The 15,241-nt window shown below is 34.2% G+C and overlaps 1 protein-coding gene and 1 long non-coding RNA gene across 2 annotated transcripts in view; one reads left to right on the top strand and one right to left on the bottom strand.

Moving 5' to 3' along the window:
- LOC139773039 (uncharacterized) overlaps positions 1–15,241 on the bottom strand; it is a 291,846-nt gene that overhangs the window by 50,547 nt on the left and 226,058 nt on the right. The window lies entirely within an intron of this gene.
- LOC139773046 (uncharacterized) lies at positions 131–14,052 on the top strand. Its single transcript, XR_011718251.1, has 3 exons — positions 131–532; positions 1,395–2,833; positions 13,073–14,052. It is a non-coding gene; the product is annotated as an uncharacterized lncRNA (long non-coding RNA).

Genomic DNA, 15,241 nt, shown 5'->3' with positions numbered 1-15,241 from the left:
ACTTCTTTCTGTTATATAAAAATTAGTAACAATTTTATCATTTCAAGCAGGATCGATTTGAGTCTGAATACTTTTCGAGCTTCAACGAACACACCACTGTAATCCTCAAAACTGGCAACATTGAATTAAATTTACGCTTGCTGCATCGTACACCGTCATCCGGATTTCAACTACTCGATTGAGAAGAAAGTTAAAGAGTGTCAAGTTTCTCGACAACTCACTATTATATAAATACGACTGTGGTTGCGTGAATAGGAAAAAGAGAGAGAGAGAGAGAGAGAGAGAGAGAGACTAAAAGAAGATCAGAGAAAGAAAAAGCTAGGGGACGAGAGAGGAAGGAACAGACAGAAGGAAGAAGACCGCGGGCGAAGATCCTCTCAGTGCACTCGTGTGTAATTATTCGAGGGCATGTACAGAAACCATCATGACACCGTCGACAGATCCTGTCGGCGCCACCACTCGACAGACTCAACCTTCAAGTCCTATAATTCGATTCGAGCCAGCGACCCAAATCGTTTCCGATATTCTATCTGTAAGTACTGATAGAAAATGAGAACCTACTCAAGTCGTGACTTTGCTGCATGTTTCTAACGTTGGTTGATCTTTACTTTCGGCAGCTTTTTCGCATCACCGACTATAGCGTATCAGGCCTCAGATTCATATTTTATATCAGCACGATTTCATCGTCGAGAAGCTAATATAATTATTTCAAACTGTCGAGCTTCATTTATAAGTTATTCGTCCGTGCGTGTAACTATATAACTACGTACCGAAAATATTTAACACCTTCGCTACCATCATTGCATATATGACATGCTCGAGTTTCATGGCAGATTTAATTTTGTATTCTACGTCTCTAAAATATAAAATTAAAATTTATCTTGTTGAATATGGGATAACGTAGAAAACACAACGACATCTAATTAGCGTATGAGATGCTGATTACATATATCGAATAACGAATAACTATTGCTTTGAAACAGCTTATGCAGATATAGCGCGGTATGTATATATATGTAGCGTGAATACGTTAAATTATAAAATTATTTTTTTAAATACATGTATATATACTATATCGCAGTTATGTGACGATGAGAATATATTCAGCAATGAATTAAGAATTTGCAAAATAATCAACACAAATAAATTGTCTTCTATTATAAATAATATAAACGTAAGCAAAATTATGTTCAAATATATCTTTTGTAGCAATTATAAATAATTTAGAGATAAGAGATTTAGAATAATATTGTAATATATGTATTGAACTATAAAATTACTACTTTTGAAAGGTAAAAATATCAAAATATTGTTTTTTATAACTATATGTATGTAAGTTTTGGGAAGATGTGCGGCGGAATTGCAAATAAAATAAAACTTGTTTATGGTTACAGGACGGTGCGTTCGTTCACAATCGCCACACAAATAACTCGAATATAGAGCTAGTGATTTGTTTCCGACTATGGTATTTGGCACTTCTCACCTGTTATCGATTTCGTTGGTCAACCGAGGCCGTTCTCTTTGCGTTTGTTTTATTTTCATGGCTCCCTCGCAACAGTTGCAGCTGCGCACCATTCACACGCCGAGAGGATTATCGCAAAAGTGATCGCAAATATATAAATAAAGGAGAGAGGAGTAGGAAACAAGTTGTATCATATGCATGTCATATAATTATACATATATTCACAATTATAGTAGCTATGAGAATTTGTATTTATCTGCATGTAATCATGATTACTGAATGTAATCATTCCTATAGTCTCTTAGAGATGCCTCGAACTAAAGTGATTTGCAACGATTTGGTTCCAATGTCGTTGACGGTCAGTGCGGTCGTTACAGTTACGGTCGACTAAAGGAATTGAATTAATTGACGGCCGGCGGCACTTTACCCTGATCAAAAGCAGGTCATGATGTCACAAGCGGAATATTGTTCTTATTATGCATTATGCAGTTCCCTTCAGTTCTCTCTCGAGCTACTGTAGATTTAAACAGTTGACTAATTTGCCACGTATATAGAAAGTAAAGCTACTGCAATGTACATCTTATTAAAAATATTGCAAAAAATATAAGAAATATAGTAATATTATCGAAACACAATGTCTTATATAAAAAGAGATTTAATATAAATTATATTAAATTTTTTATTCTACTACAAGCACTTTCTGGTACACGCCGGAATACCGATGCTTCTACTCATAAAAGTTGCTCAGTAATTTTTTATTAATTTTATGAATCAGGATATGTATATATGTGAGCACGATGCAATTAATCGTTGCAGTTTATAAATTTTTATCATGGAGAAAATAGCAGAATATGCACCATCGTAAACAGAATTTATCGAAACTCTGCAGACTCGTGAGTTTGAATTTTAATCGAACTTCGTTAATTTATTTACGCGATTACCATGGCAACGATTTTAAATTATGAATTCTCGTAGCTCATGTCCGAATTTATATAAAACGGTTTGAGGATTGTTACAATTCTATTGCGCGCATATACAATTATGTGAAAAATTAAATAAATTGCTCGGATTAATCTCTTCCGTCATGACAGAATGGACATTCATCACAGCGCGGCGAGGAAAAACATCAGGAAAAAGATCGGACATAGAGAAAGTGTATCGAAGCTAAGTGTACCGATACACGCAAGAGGAGAACGAATGGGTGGATGGTAACGCGGTGGGCGACGAAGTGGGAAAAGCTTCTGCGGCTGAAAGTCTCCTACGCTTTTCAATATTGCTGGTCACAAATCTTTCTTCCACGCTGTGGGAAAAAGCTCCCGAGGCCGACATCGTCGAACGTCAAGTCCGAAGGATATGATGGACTGTATACTGGTACTGTACATCTTTCCATTAGAGTTGCATAGCATGAATTTATAAATAAATTGTTGACAAAAAATGTTTCGTTGCATTGAGAAATCAGAATATTAGATAGCATTTCAATGAAAAAATTTATAATATTATCGTATCATTAGCAACACAATTCAAAATAATTTTAAGTTATTTCGATAGTGTATCTCATAGTACGGGCAAGTATTTCTCAATTTATAATAATGAAGTAAAGTTTTTCGTTCGACAATAATGTACTTTTAGTATAGGTACTACGTCCTTTAGAGTACAGCTGGTACCATTTTAGTAGTGAGTTATATATTCTCTCACATCGTTATACAGGTGTTCTCAAACACGTGTGGCTTGAATCGACAGAATTTGATTTATTCATGTCTTTAGTGTGTTTCTCGCGAACATATATTTGTACATTGAAGGAATTGCAGCCAAGATTTGCAATAGCATACTAGAACATAGGACCGTTTAATCTCAAGTTTGTATGAAAGTACCGCGAAATTACCATCTGACTTTTAATCTTACAGTGTTCGCAAGAGTTTCAAAACTTTATAATTACATCGGCGTGTCAGCATTCGTAATCATATAGCGATACGCTTTCTAGCTTGTCGCACTTGTTTGCAGAGTCGTCGTCCTGAATTATTTTCCAAAGTATTATTTCAAAGTTTCATACTTTTTTATCTGTCATTTCATAATAATCAAATCTGTTTAATATAATAGAAACAATAATTTCTTAACATCACTATTCTTATATTTATGTAATGCTTATAACAATAATTATAATTGCAATTGTTACGTACAACTATAAAATAATTTTAAACATTTAACAATAATTATGATTGATAGTTATAATAATAAAATCTAAAAACATATACCTATGTGATCTCTATAATGTTTTGGGAAAGGAAAAAATTCTTTCCATTAGCGTAATACATATTCTCAGAATTCAGTGAGCTAAACCGATTTACAAGAAATGGCATTTCTCTTCCTAGATGTTATATCGCCGCTTAACTGAACGTTCTTGGCTAATTCAATTAGAGCTAGTATTAGGTAATGCCGCGGAGGGATGATACAAGAATTAGCCACCCTAATGATAGCAGATCATATTAAGAGGAAGCACTGAGTTACTCGACATTTCCTTAAGTTGCTCGTGACATTCAACTGCCTGGTCTGTTGCTGAATGTAATATGATAAGGGAGGTCATAGCACTTAGCGCGATATGTTGTTTTACTGAAAAATTAAAATATGTAAGTTAGCTCTTACATAATGCCCATATAATAACTTCATTCTTTTTTCTACACCTCAAAAAACTTTCTCTGCACATATTAATTATTTATTAAATAAAGTCAATAAGATAAAAGAATTCAATAGAATAAGTTCAAAATTGATTTTTTCGCAATACTTTTCAGTTTCCACATTCGAGCATGGAGGCTTTTTTACAATAAGATACAACAAAAGATATAATATCTATTTAATTGTTAAAATTATGTTGACTTTGAGAAGTATTTTAACTATTAGTATAAATATATAATCGTATAATTTATATTTCTGCTTTTTATGTAGAAGCAAGATTTCTCTTAAATTTCATTTATTTACCTATAATAAATATTGAAATGTAATTATCTTCTTTTTCTATTTATTTCTTTTATTCTCGATTTCGTATGTAAAAGCTCATATTCTACCTGAGAGTAATCTTCAACTCTTGAGCAGGATCATCCGCCTTGCAAATAAAACCTTGCAAAGCCTGCATGGAGGGCAAGGATGGATACTTCCTGTAAGTCGGAGGCAAAGCGCTCGAAAAGTCCGATCCCCGTACGCGGATACGAGAGGAGTAAAATCAAAGTCGGCGCAATAAAAAATCAAAGCCAAGGAGACTACGGTGCAGGGGGGAAAGTGGGGAGGTCAAGGACTCTTTCGCTGCTTTGACGTCGAACGAACGTCTGACATATTCCGCTCCGACGTGCACCACCGCGCTCTTCCGGTATCCTGCGAAAGCACCACAACGAGTGAAACTCCTGAAATATTCACGATAAAGAAAAAGCGCTTCTGAAGTTGCGAGCTTCGTCGTACATTGCAGCTTTCTGTGGTTTTTCTATCCCACATTATGCTCGGAGATTAAAAAAATTCATTTGGCGCTGACTTCAGCTATCTTAGCGGAAGAAAAATCAAAATACTCTTTAAGTCAGAATTCCTTATCTTTAATCCAAAGTTTTCTCATTTTTTTCATTTTTCTGACTGTTATAACTTACGCCGTAAGAGCATCATTCTGCAACTAAGGAAAAAAAAGAGAAGTCTTAATCGAAAGAAATAATTCGCGTTTGGCGACAGTGTTCATTTGATGATGTAATCTTTAATCAATTTGCAAATTTTGTTTTACTTCGTGAAAAACCGGCATAATCTCTTAGTGGAGTTACGAGCATGCTTCTCCTAAAAGGTTTTGGGAAAATTTATGAATTCTTGGGTGCAGTCTCGCTGCCGGCACAACGATTCGTCGCAGACCTCGCAGTCACCTACTCTCTTAACTGCACACCCTTTAACATTATTGAGGAAACGATCTACGGCAAATTTCCTGAGAGCACGTTGTGGACAAAACGGTTCGTCGCAGAATAAAAAGCACATGCTTCGACTCGAACGTGCTGTGATATCTGCGATGCTATTGGCTAGTTTTTCCTCATGTATATGGGGATCATAGTTCATTGTAACATCCGCTGCGTGCGCGCGAAGTGCTCTCTAATTCAGCTTGTATTCTTCACAATTGTTTGAAACGGCAAACATTACAAAAATTTATCTCAATAAATATAAAGCTCAAGTTTTTCTTACGTAAGAGTAAAAGTAAACACAAAATTAATTAAATTAAATGTGTAAAATGTTCAGTATAAATTGAACACTTGAGGAATTCAACTAAAACATAATATACATATAATATAATATAATATAATAGAGAAATTATTCATCAGTTGTAGTGAAGTCTAATCGGCTGATAGAGTTTTATTTTGTAAGAAATTATGTATGATTATGCTTGGTTTGTATCACGTTGTTTTGCTGCACGTTGTTCTACTCTTACTCTCTTTTTCATGCAAAACGACAAAGGGATCTAAGTTATACATTGCGTCTCCAATTTTCTGTCTGAGCATCCGTCGTCCTGTATAGCACAGGCAAACAGTTAAGCAAATGCCGAGACAACTTGTCCGGTTAAGGCAAGCAGTTCGTTACAAAGGTTCTCAGGATATTATGGTAAACGGCGTTTTCACGTCCTCGCATTTGCACACTCGTATATAATACTTTCGTATATGTAATATGAAAAAAGATATTGTATAAATTTTGCGCTGAGATTAATATGGCAAAAGTTAAATACATCATGATTGAAACATAAAAATACAGTGAACAAATATTACCTTATATTGCCATTCAATAATTGTACTGATAGAGAAATTCTATAATAATAATAATTAAATGTATATAAAAAAAGAATAATTTCGAAAAATGTAAATAATTGTAAATTTTGCATTTTAAAATGTCTATAATGAAAAGCAATGTATAAAATTCAGAGAAAGTTCACACAGAAGCCATGATTCAATACTAATCGAATCAAATTGTAGCGTTAATTATTATCTTTCCACTTCAGCTATCTCGACTATTCTATCGAGTTGCCTCCAATTGCATATCACTATCAAAACCTGAGATTTTAGCCGTATTAAAGCTACGAGAATTTTAAGAAAAGTATATATATTGATGATTTACGATTATATTAATATACTTCTAATTGCAAGTTCTGATATTAATGCAAAAAAAGTTGTTTGTAAATTTTACACTAAAAAGGTTAAAAGTGTTTTATTTCAGTTTTAATTTAATTATCAATTGCGTCATATTTACTGTATTTCTACATCTGTATTTATTATATAACTATAAATGACCATTAAAGTTGTTAGGTTTTGATCTGGATGCATCAAATTTAAATAATCGTTATATTTTCTCTTTATTTTCTTGAAAAGGACAATATAATGTATATAAAAATGCACAAAGCTGTATAACAATAAATACGGACTCGTATCATGTATCATTTCTATTATTCGAGGAAACTCTTTTTTTGCAATATATTCTCTTTTATCTTAAAGACAATTATTAATATCCTCAGAATGAGGCTCAATATTAAGATAGGCAATTATACGAATGTTTCTTGTAGCATTTTTATGTACATTTTGTTTCCAATTGCATTGCAAAGAAATATATATAATACTATATCTGAATGTTCGCCGAACTTATCAATATGAGGTTAACAACAAACGAAAAAGACGACGACGATGACAATGACGACGACAACGACAACGACAATGGCAATGACGCCAACGGCAACGACGGAAGATATAGGTTGGATTTGTTTTTGTTCCACCTTTCACGCCAGCTTTATTTCCTGGACATTTCCTTCTGTCGTCCAGTCACGTTTCCCGGAGACACTTGTCTCGACAAAACGCATAGCCGTGACGGCAGAATGACAAGGCGAGCCTGGCAACGTATAACGAGATCGATCCACCTACTCCGTATCCCATCTAAACGAGAAATAAAGAAATCTCTGGACAAAACACGAAGCTGTACGTGCAAGGAGTATGGAGTATGGCACAAGTGAATCTTTGAAATAAGAAATATGTGAAATGACAATGATCGTTCTGGCTATGAGATCGATATGAACGATTGCGCGAATCTTTTCTGAAGAAAGATTTTTCGTACATCTTTGTAATATGCCATGATCTTAAGATTTGTAGAATATCATTTAGATTTGCGACGCACGCACATAAATTTTATGTTTTATTTTATTTAATTCGTAAAGCAAAAATTAATATAGAATATCGTCTCTGTATTACACTTACTTATTGTGATATGTCTTCATTGCTAGAAAGTGAATCAAGATGCAGCTTACCTGAAACATAAAAAGACAGTCGATTATGAATAATTATTTTGGAAAAAATTTCTAATAAACTATTTTTATAAATAGTATATATAAATCTATATATATTATAATTATGCAAACACACACAGATATAAAGTTCTATTAAAATGATAATTTAGGCGCCCCTCTGTTTTCCTTCCTTAAATAAATATCGTGCGGATCACGAATGCTTTGTTCCTCCATGTCGGCGCTCATGATTATTAATGACTGTTATTGTATATCATAAAGCATAATCCATCGATTGTTTATACTTCTTTGCATTTTATTATTTTATGAAAGCAAGATTGTTTTATCTTCTGCCAAGAGAGTAAAAGATAAGACAACAATGTTCTTCAGTTTTCGCACCCTCAAAAGATAAAATATTTACAGTAAAGATAAATTTTGATCGTAAGATGTTACAAGTTCTATTGCGTAGTTACAAGATATAATTTTAAAGATTAAGATTTAACATTAAGATTTAACAGTAAGTCAAGAAAATGCGAAAGAAAACGAGTGTGTTTTGTAGACGGAAACAGCGTTTGACAATATTAGTAATTTATGTTATGCATACACAGTAAAAAATTTTGTGTCAATGGAAGTCCACTCTCAATTTTGTGTTAAAATAACTCATTCATTGTGTTATTTTTGACATTTAGAAATGTTATATCGACATTTATAACATTTCTAAATGTCAAAAATAACACAATGAATGAGTTATTTTAACACAAAATTGAGAGTGGACTTCCATTGACACAAAATTTTTTACTGTGTATATTGAGCTATGTTGCCGATGTTTAGAAATTCTGACCAATTTATAGATGACGTTGCGACACGCGCGCGCAATCATTATGAATACCTACTAATATGCATAATATCGGATACAATGTTCTCAATCATTCGACAAGAGAATTAGCAGTTAATTGTCTTGTAAAGTCAAACGATAATATTAATTATATAGAAATGTAATTAATGAATGTAGTATAAGTATAAAACTGGATGAGTTTCGATGATGTTATTAGTCAAGCCAAAGATATGAGAACATGTTTATAAATGCATTATGTTTTGAAAAGGATAATTCTATTTCGAAGAAAGAAGAAATTTCTGCTTTGAGAAGATATGATTCGATAATTATATGATTTATTGTTTATCATCTTTCTCCTATTATTTTCATCATTTTCAATTTTAAAAACTTTTACTAAGAATTTATCAAAGATATTAGATAAACTTGTTAGAATGAAATTCTCTCACAGAATCCTTCTCTCTAATAAATCCATCCAATTTGCGTTAAATTTCTTGCGGGTGAGAATAACGGTTGAGCGCTGTACTTCTCCGCAAGCATAACTTACTTCGCTTACGCATAAGCGAACTATATTTACATAAAAAAACATTTAAAATATATCTGCTGCTCTTGCCTTTGTAGCGTTTTCGTATGTATTATCCCATTTCGAAGCCGCGATTACATCCAATCCGGAAATATCAGAGTGCGGAAAGCACACAAATCACAAAAGGTATCGTTAGAAACGTGCTATCCATGCAACGACGCTTTATGGTACTTTATGATGCTTTATGGGTCGTTCCTCATGAGCAAACGATATTTAAAAATGAAGGAAACGGTCTCATCGGAAACCGATGCGAGTCGTCCGATCGAGCGCGAATAACGAATGAATATTTAACGACGTTTTACGATCTAACATGTGTCTACGATAGAATGCGATATACATGCGCGTACGTGCCATCAAGCTTCGTTTGTATTCACATTATCTATATCACATATCTAATATCACTTCTAATCACCGCTGAAGCAATAAAAACGAAATTATAAATTAAATTTGACAATGCAGGCATATATTTCTTCCGGGGACGTGTGTACATGGTTTAAAATTCAATTGCCTCAATTTCTGGGCGAATCCTGAGTCTTTCATTCTAAATCTAAAAGAGATATATAATTATGTTTCCAGAGAAATCTAATTTCTCGTGGACTATTACAATTCGCTCTACCGACGAGACAGGTCATAAATCAGAGTTATAAAAATTTGATATACAAAATAGCTGTACCCTTATTCGCAGCCTGCGTTTAATTTTCTCAAACTCGTAAACGTGCGGCGCGGCGCGGCGCGGCGCGGCGCGGCGCGGCGGCGTAGGTGCGCGTTTACCTGAAGCGTTATGACGATGCATAATAAATTCCCTCCTCCAGGCTTGCCTCGTAAAATTTATGATAAAGGGCGCGGGTAGTTGTTGAGGATGCAGTTCTTCATTGTTCAAACCGTGGTTCTTTCGAAATATTATATTTTTATACATTCATACTTGCTAGAGGCCTTTGCTAGAGGATTATTATCATCTATCCGATCTACCGAGTAAATACGAGCTGGCGATTCATCGCACGTATCAGACGACTGTTTGCTTTTACGACGAAATATTGTGCAGCATAACGGTCACGCCATTGAAATCGCTTTGTGATTCATAAACCACCGCGAACTAAAAGCCACTCGATAGCTATCAAAGTGGAATGGACTTCTTCTCTTCTGAACGAGCTCTTATCCACCGTGGATAGCGCGGATTTCCGATACATTGTTACGGCAAAATAATCGTTAACTGGTCGAAGACCGTAAAAATATTGCCATCGATTTACGGATTAAGCGAATTACGATATTAGCGCATCGTGATTCGTTTATTACTATAATAAATGTTTATTCCTTGATTTTATTGCATCTGGGATCATGCGTGTGTATTTATGTGTACAATACGGGCGTGATGAAGAACACCAATGGGTTTATCGAAAGTCCCTTATTATTCATTCAAGTATTTGGTTTTCGTTAGAAAGCGTTATCGACCGTTGTTGCCGTTGCACCGCTGCGCGCTGCTACAATGTCGCCATTAATAGACGTCAAGAGTGTTATTAATAGTCTCGTGCGTCCGTTATAAGCGAGATCAGCGAGATTAAAAACGCCATCAATTGAAACAATACGTGTTTACATATTATGCACATCGGAGAATCGAGTGCTCCGGATATAATTAGAAGCGACGATATTTATTCCTCTTCATGCCCGCGCGCTTGTTACGCGCTGGCGTCATTAATCCCTATTTCTCTTCCGATCGTAAAGTGGATAGAGCGCGTGCTTACGCGCGCAATGTCAAAAACCCTTTACTATTTATTAAAAGGCGATTATCATCCTCTTTCGGCAGATTCTGAAATTTATTGAGCTTGTCGCGTATCGTACGTGCTTTTACGATAAATTTTCCCATTCGAGTTGGCGTAAAAACGGAAATATTCTGAATGTAGAGGAAAATATGTTAGACACAAGGCAAACGTTCGAAGCGTTGAGGAAACGTTGATGGGCACAAATTTCAAGTTCTTCTGGAAGCACGTACGATGTTTTCACATCGAACCAACCGTAAACTATTTTACCGTTTGTTCCTTCTATCGTTTACCCACGTGGTTTGAAATTAAAATTTCATATTTTGTGATTGTCACAGATACACTTTCACCGATCCGTTCAGTGGATGAAATTTTTTAGTATGTTAAATAGCACAGCACTCGCGTGCGCGTGATGTTATATTATATTGTTTGTCGAGCACTTGACACAAATAGCAAGATAAACTTAACCAATTTGAAATTCAGAACACGTTTTTCTTTCTCACTCCTAAAGAATATTTATAGATCAAGAATGTCAAATATTGGAAGAACTTGTAACGTCTTGAATTAATCAGTTCTCAACTTTTAACAAAAACTTTTGTTGTCAAATCTAAAATTTTATGTTTTACGCAAACTTTTAAAATAATTGCAGTTGTAAATAAGCTTCTTCTCGAGTATCTCATTTAAAAAACGTTGAATACCTTTAACGACTCTTTGACGTTAATTTTTGTTTGAAAAAATTTGATGTAACGCGATGATAAAACATTGCACTAGCACTAGACTTAAAATATCTCAATTACAATGTATTATCGAAATCTTTATGAGTTTAAAGCACATTATCGATTCAGTGTCAGTGCTTTCAATGCAATTTTTCGCATATTCGGCAGAATATTTCTTGATATAACTTTTTGTATAATAAGAATTATTTAACACACAAATAGGGGAAGATTACATTAGAAATTACGACGTTGTATTTTGTGACGTATTACAAAATTAATGATAACCAGAAACGGAATGGCATTGTTAGATTAAAAGTTACGCTTTTAATTTCGACCGTGTGAGAAGAAGACGAAACTTTTCTGATTTCAATTCGTAAATACAACACATTGCGATTAGTCGCCATCGTTTATCGAGATACATTGAATCTTTTTCATATTCATAGACTTTTGCATAAACAACTAAAAATTGGAAGATTACGAAAAATAATATTAAATAATGCTTTTACTTTACGCTCTCCCTACTATTTCCTATTTGTATCGTATTTTATTAATAATAGTCGTTATTATTTCATACGCGATTTCCCTTTATTCGATAAATGAAATAAAGGGAAATTCCGCAAAGAGGATTCCGCGATAATCTGGGGAAGCGTCGTGCTTAATAATTTTTCCAATGTGCGTATTTAACTAGGCTATTTATTACGAATGGCTGAATTTAATCTCGTGTTCCCTCTCTCGCTGGAGAGAGCGCGGGCCTCTTCGTTCTCGGGCTACTTCGCTGATAAATAACTGTCCGTGATATAACGCACGCATTGTTGTGATAACACGCGTGATCGGAAGTGGAAGCACGTTTCAGCATATTCGCAGGCAATGCGCCGATAATAATATTTCTTTGCGACGAGTTCCGCCGACCGGAGGAATAGGGGTGCGGCCGCGGCATGCGGCCCTCGCAGTCGGAGAGGAAAAGTTTCCCCATAAATCTGCGATTCTAAGGCCATTGTCCGTTCAGGGCCGTACACATCGTCTGCCTCTGGACACCCGGTATCGCGGGAGCAGCCTTTATGCCCAATGAAATATATCGGTGCCGAAAAGATAGCTGGCGAAGTAATCCATCCAAGTTTTCGAAATTCGTTCCTTCACAAAGCAATTGCTTCTTAACACGCAACGTATTTGGAAATGTTCCATCAATCAACAAATTAAATTTATTAACAATTTAAATTTAATAAATTTTTTATGAAAATATAATGATTGGGGAAAATAATGTTAGGATGTTTTATTGCATTATTAAAGAATTCTGAGAGATTCGACTTAAAAAAGAATCTTGTTATGAAGTTATAATAGTAGAAGTCAGTAGAAGTCGATAAACGATAATAAAAAGACGGAAGAAATAAATATTTGTATTATCTTGTGTTGATTGTATTATCTGTTTTGAAAACCACTGATGATATTATATTTTCCAGAACATACGAATTTGGAAGAGGGATTTTCATAAACCCGTTGAGAAAGTATATATCTTCAAGCATCTGACAACATGGTAACTCCAGTCTTCATGAAAGACAAACGTGCAGTGGGCAAGAGAAATTTGTGCATTGCTCGTGAAATAAACGTTTTTCCGAGAAATTTATGCTTCCGTACCAGAACGTTTTATACTGCTCTAATATATGTATATAACGCGTTAATTTATATAGGTTTAGCTTTTGCTATTTATATATACATATGTAGTTAGAAAAAATTAAGATTTCTTTTGTTTATTTTTAAGTTATTGTTAGATATAATACAAAAAAGTTTAATTTATCTAATAAAAAAATCGGCTTTTGATATTGAATATTTCAGTTGCATTATATGTATAGAATTATTAGTTATACTGGTTAGAGTAAATACGTTACGTAGCCATGTACCATATCGAGCACAAATACTATGTTAAAGGATTAAATGCCGCAATGCGTTTCGCGATCCAGTTAATATGCCAGAAATATCGCTCGATCGTGTTCCATCCTTTGTAGAAGATAAAAACTGGAAATACTACTCGGCCAAAGCCGTGTTTCGCGGTTAGTGAAATCGCCGAGCGACCGAGTTGTACGCGAGGCTTTTTAAAAAGAGATTTTATTTCATTCATTGATGTGAACGTGATCGACAGAAGCGCGAAATACGGTGAGGCGTGAGAAAAATTTCGCTTTGCGTCTTTATCATCCATCTGTGCTCACGGCATAAAACAAAAGCTTATCATTGGTGATTCATGCGGAAAATCTGACATGACAGCGAATGAGCGAATGATACGGTCACTCAGCCGTATCGCAAAGGAGTTGATAACTCTATTATTATTATTATTATTAAGACGTATCTTTTTTATTAGTGTGGTCGACTAAAATAATAAAAATTACGTAAAGCGAAGTGCCATCTTCGGTCAGACTAAATCTTGGTCTAAAGCTTAATAATAATACTTTTATGTAAATTTTAATAATAATAAAATTTTCGCATTTAATATAAATAATAATAGTTTTTAATCTCTTCCCGTCTCTTTCTTTCGTGTATATGTACGGTTTTTCATACGTTAAAGATTATCAATTATATTTTAGAAATGTTATACATATATATTCTTTATGTTTTTATTAGATACCATTTAGAGTATATTGTCTTAAATGAGTTACACGTACCTACATCATAATTAGTTTTAGTTTTATTTTTAAATCGATTATATGAATAATAGTCCTTTTTCTCAACATATAAGATTAATTAAATTTTCAACAATTTCGAGTCGCCTACGAAAATTTCTTTCAAGTAAAGCTGCGAATATACCATTGCAATAAATCATATATCGATACTTCAAGACTTGCGATATACGCAATAAACGGATTAAGTAATGATTCGTTCTCGCACTCTTTCATCACATGTATATCCAATCGTTAATTAGTTAGGACGCTTTTATAATTGTATAATTTGTGCGTGTTGATGAATTTGTTATTGAGACAATGACAAATTTATCAGTTTATTAGTTACTCTGATTTTGCATCTTTGTTAAGTCTCTAGAGTCCGCTGAGTTTACGGAGTAAATTCAACGCATCGAAAAGTTAAACGGAATAAATTTGCACTATAAATTCAGTAGAGATTAACAAATTTTAATCTGTATTCAGAATTAAATATAAACGATAATTTCTCAGGCACGACCAATTTTATTAGAAAACTGCTTTAACTCACTTAATCCAGCTTTTATGTAAATTATTCTAATGAAAAACATTTGTGTGACACATGCACAGGTTAAGATTGCGAAACGTTTCGACGTAATGTAATATTACGTTATCACAAACGTCATACAGAATTCAAAGACGCAAATCGTTTCCATTTCCGCCGTAAGCGTTGTGTAAATCCTTCCTTTATTGTGACAGACTCGACTGCGTGTATGATTCCGTATGCAATGCATTTCTGATAGTCTGCAAGTTTGAATTACGACGATAGAGAAGCAGGATCAAGGCCATTGAGATCGGATTCGCGATTCCTAACGTAACTAATCACTCTTAAATCTCTCGATCTATGTATATTGCATATATATTATACATCGTATATTGTAGAGATATATGCATATATCCTACTCTCTATCTAGCTATCTTCTATCGTTCCCTTTTCTTCATCCT

The sequence above is a fragment of the Temnothorax nylanderi genome, unplaced genomic scaffold (assembly GCF_030848795.1).
Source record: "Temnothorax nylanderi isolate EJ_2023f unplaced genomic scaffold, tnyl_v1.0 TNYL_tig0056_pilon, whole genome shotgun sequence".
NCBI classification, from domain to species: domain Eukaryota; kingdom Metazoa; phylum Arthropoda; class Insecta; order Hymenoptera; family Formicidae; genus Temnothorax; species Temnothorax nylanderi.
Note: the sequence above shows the minus strand (reverse complement) of the source record. Positions and strands in the feature narration are given on the sequence as shown.